The following is a 5,191-nucleotide window of genomic DNA, read 5'->3' on the forward strand; positions in this document are numbered from 1 at the left end:
GACATTATTATCACTACTTTTTTTTGCCACTCCTGGGGCTTCACCTCAGGGCTTGGGCAATGTCCTTGGGCTATCTCAAGGCTAGTGCTCTTCCACTTGAGCCACTGCACCACTTCTGGCTCTTCCTGTTTATGTGGTACTGGGGAATCAAACCTAGGGGTTTGTGCATGTTTGGCATAGTACTCTACCATTAAGTCCCCCGTTTCTGGCCCCAAGACCAATATATCTTAATGAGACATAGGTACTCATAATCTAGTCATTCCTCAGGAAACTACATTTCTTCATACAATTATCTTGGGTGTTCGACTTTATCACATGAATACACATGAGAATATACATGAGTACACAAAGAGTAAGACTAGATAAATTCTTATACTTGACAAAGATGTTGTAACTACTGTGAAATAAATTTAATGAAATATTTTCACTATTGAAATACATTGTCAAAATGTAATCTATTGACAACATTTAATTGAAATTAAATTAAAAGAAAATTTATTTTTGGAGTTTATTTTTAATTGGATAATGAGTATCTAGTTATTATGATGTTTGTAATTATTGTATCCATTGCATAATTACTATAATTTAATTGTTTTAAATAAAATTCCAATACTGAAATATGTAAGAAAAAATACAGTAAATTTACATTTAAATGACAATGAAATTTTGGATCTGAAAGGGAAAATATTAATAGAAATTTGAACTATATGTAAAAAAACAAGTTTGATAACATTAACTTAAAATAATAACCTGTATTAACAAGTTTTGTATAACCTGACTGATTAAGTAATAACTCTTAATAATGACCTTTCATGAGAGATACTGGATTTTCTTTTAATGTTGTTGCATAATTCAACTTAATATGAATTAGAATCTCTGCACAGAAAATGCTGTGATTTGAATTTGAATATGTTTCTTAATTATATAAAGTTCTTTAGGTTTTCCTAGTGCTAAATTAGAAATGTCTTCAAAGTCAATAAAACAATGAGATTAGGATTGATGTAGATTTTATTGGAAAAGATGAAATTTTTATCCCTGGCATTGATATCTGAATACATATTTTTAATTGTCTTTAAGTACTTGTACAAAGGAGTTGACATTTAACAAAGCAGTTTATTAATACAATATATATTTATCTCCTCCTCCTTCCAAGCCTCATCTTTGTCCTCATATTTTTTTTAGTTTTCTTCATATGAAATATAAATCAAAGAAATGAGTTTAGCCTAAGAAGGCTTCCAGATATTAGGAATTTAAACAAAATCAGAATACAGTAAAATCCAGACAGAAGGAAAGATGCTTGAATAAAACAAGACATGTGTTTCTGTTTTTCTTTTTGCTTTGCTTGGACTTACTGCTTTTAATTTTTATGTTGCTTTGCTTTAGAGATCTCTTCAATCCTTACAGTCAAATTTCAGAACAAACTTAACCTTAATTTCTCTGTGATGCCTAACAGCTGATAACAGAAAAAAGAACCCTGGAAGATATTCAGGTAGGCAAATGGGAATTGTTTCTTTAATCACCTAAGGACTCATAGGCTATGGTCAATATTGCAAATCCTAATTAGCATAAAAATGCACATAAATTTTCTGATAATCATTCTAAAACATATATTTTTATTTACTGGTGGTTTTACATTTTTTGAGAAAAATTTAAAAGATGTCATGTTGTAAAGTGTGTCATAAAATACTCAGGGCAACTTCTAAGAATATCATTATTCTGCAGTGTTTATCACTTAGATTTTTTTCAAACCAGGATACAGTAAATTCATTACTATGATAATGTACACTGCAGCACTGTTCAGCATAGCCACAGCATGGAATTAGCCTTGATGCCCCTCAGTGGACAAATGGATCAAGAAAATGTAGAATATACACACAGTGGAATTTTACTCATCAATTCCAAGGAACAATATTGTAGTAAAATTTATAATGAAATTGAAAGGCCTAGAATTAATTAGGTTAAATGAAGTAAGTTAGTCCCAGAAAAGCAAAGGATATATGTTTTTCATTATCCGTGGAAGCTAGATTTAATTTACATACTTCTAACTAAATATGTTGGGTGGTATGTAAGTGTATACAAATGGCTTCATTGAAATATAATGCCTTCAAGGTAGTACTCAGTGTAATTCCTTAAAAGGGCAAAGTTAAAAGTTCAACAAAATAAACACCAGGAAGTGGATACTTAAAGGAATGTAATGAGTAAAAGGAGCAAATAAGAGAGAGAATGCAAACATGAATCAGTGGATGTCCTGCAAAGTTAGGAAGAGTGAAGGGAATAAGGGTTGAATGGGGACAGAGATGGGTGAGAATGATGAAAGGAGTGATATTGATTGAGATGCATTATATTGGAAACTATTTAAAGATAATGTTTAACTGCAAAGTGATTTTGCAGCAATTATAAATGTAGAATATATTTTATTCTGTGTTGGAAAACAATATCAAAATTCATGTGTCTGGAATTGATGTCCCCACCAAGGCTTTCCTAATTTGTTTGGAATTCCATGAGGTTTATGTAACTGATAGCATATTAAATATAGCTCTCAACTTGGTAGTGAGCATATATATATGTATATATATGTATATATATACATCTTTATTATCCGAACTACCTTATTATGCATTACATCGCTAAATTTCTTTCACTTGTTTGTAGGCAGATGCATTCACTTATAAAATCAGTTCCCACTTTTTTGATTGCTGACCCTGTGTCTTGGTTTTAATACATGAATAGAGATAAAATCACAATTAAAATTAAATCTCACATTTAGTTACCTGAATTCAGGAAAGCAGTACAGAAACTGCTGCTTTTTCTGAAATAATCTATTTCGGTGTCATCTAAAAATTAGTGTAACTGTAATCTTATGGTTTGATTTCCCTAAACTGTCAAGAATCCCTCTGGTTTCCATTGTAGAGCCAAGAGAGTCTGTGAATAAAATGTAATAGTTAGGCTTAATGGGATGCACCAACAGTTGCTATTAATTGGTCACAATGAATATATAAAAATGAAGCTGAAAGGTTAGCTATCCCTAAAGGAAATACAAAATATTTTCTTTATATCTATCATAATTTGTCTCATTAAGACCATCAGCAGCATGTCCGGGCATTTAATGCTTGTACAGTTTTTCTTAATGCTTAATGTCTAATTTCTTAATACGACTAGTCAATAAATATTTGTGAAATACTTATTATATAGTATTTAACTCTTTCATCATAAAATGTAAGTAGGATTGTTAAAGTATCCATTCTTTAATGATACTGTTAAATAATCTCCTATTTCAACATGAATAAGAATGATGTAATTATGAATGAATTTATTTAATATGAGTACATATCTATAGTGTTTTATCATATGCACTATGAAAACAATGTTTTTAGAATATTTGAAGTACTTTATGTATATTTTGAACCTCTCTCATCCTCTCTCTCTAAACATTATGAATGAAGGCTTTAACTCAGGATCTAATATTTTGTTACATTTCACCCATTCACACTCCTAGTTGATACTTGGTCACTTGAGCCACAACTCTAGTCAGACTTTTGCTGATTAATTGGAGATATTGCCTTCTAGATTTTTCTGCTATGGCGGTTTCAAGTTGCCATCCTTAGATCTCAGTTCCTGAGTAGCTAGGATTACAGTTTGTTCCACCATCAGTACCCAGCTTTCACTTTCCTGTATTTCTTGAGCATAAGAGTGACTTGAAAGTTGAGTTTTATGCTTACAATGAAAGCAATCTCCCTTATGCTATGATGGCATTCCTACTGATATAAATTGGTTTAGTATATATCTATTCAAACAGAAAAAATATACACTCATGTATACTTAAGCATTTATAGTTATATCTCCAATATTTTCTATTGAATTTGAAAATAAGTTAAAATAACAATTTCATTTTACATTTCAAAAATTTCAAATTGACTTTGATGCGTTTTGATGTCTTTCAGTTTTAAATTTATTACCCATTTCTAGGCTGGTATCACAATTTTCACATTTTAACATAGGTTAATTCTCATATACTTGATCAACACTGACAGCTAATTCTCATCCCATATTTCGCTTTCAGCATGAAAACTATACTTTTTATGTTATCTCAGAAAATTTTATTTTATTTCAGGGGTTGAAAGTAGAGAATTATTTTAAGAGATTAAATATCTGTTGGATTGTTTTGAGAGGTAATGTTGGTTGAGTGATTTAAAAAAAATCAACAGTACTATTCTCTAACTTTGGGGGAAAGAAAATGAAAGGAGATTAAAAGCAGATAATTTTCCCACAGTGATCTATCCCATATGACACTTACAAGGTGGACAGGCATGATTATTGGGCCACCGAAGACAAATTATGAAAACAGAATATATAGCCTAAAAGTAGAATGTGGACCTACATATCCGGAGGCTCCTCCGTCAGTTAGATTTGTAACAAAAAATAGTATGAATGGAATAAACAATTCCAGTGGAATGGTGGATGCACAGAACATACCAGTGTTAGCAAAATGGCAAAATTCATATAGCATCAAAGTTTTACTTCAAGAGCTAAGATGTCTAATGGTGTCCAAGGAAAATCTGAAGCTTCCACAACCACCTGAAGGACAAACATACAACAATTAATTTTAGTGAATCTTGAACTTGTCTTAAATCGACAACCTTCTACTGATATTAATGCCTTGATTTAATATCACAATGCAAAATACCTACACATTAAGTAAGAGAATACCAGGTGGTAAACATGACATGGACACTTGTAAGAATATATTTAATATGTATATGTATACCCATTATGTTTTCAGGTAAAAGGAGGAAAAGTGAAGCAGAATTTTTAGTTCTCTTGTTAAGGCACTGTCATTTAAACATGAACCTGGAGTACTCTAATTAGAATTCAGGTTTTCAAGGTGAAAGCATGGCAAGAAGAATCAGATGGCAGTGGAAAATGAGTGTGCTTCTGACACATAAAACTTCCCAGAAGGAAAAACCGAAGTGGCTTACTTAGTGAAAAAGCTGCAGTTGAAATTGGTTAAAGTAGCAGGTTCAGTGAATATTGTCACAAATTTTATTAATTTTTGAAACGGTGTGGGTGCTAACTACTAGTATAGTATCAAAAATATGTTCAGGATTGTTTTGATACCTGTATTTATAATAAAAAGATGTTGGGGGGAATCGATGATTTTCTGTTAAAAGCTCTTCCTGTGTGTTACATATAA

At 31.2% G+C, this 5,191-nt stretch overlaps 1 pseudogene; it reads left to right on the forward strand.

Moving 5' to 3' along the window:
• The first annotated feature begins 4,283 nt into the window (after nucleotides 1-4,283).
• On the forward strand, nucleotides 4,284-4,601 carry LOC150055700 (ubiquitin-conjugating enzyme E2 variant 2 pseudogene; annotated as a pseudogene).
• Nucleotides 4,602-5,191: the final 590 nt, after the last annotated feature.

This window comes from Megascapheus bottae, chromosome 13 (genome assembly GCF_031878675.1).
Source record: "Megascapheus bottae isolate mThoBot1 chromosome 13, mThoBot2.hap1, whole genome shotgun sequence".
Lineage (NCBI taxonomy): Eukaryota > Metazoa > Chordata > Mammalia > Rodentia > Geomyidae > Megascapheus > Megascapheus bottae.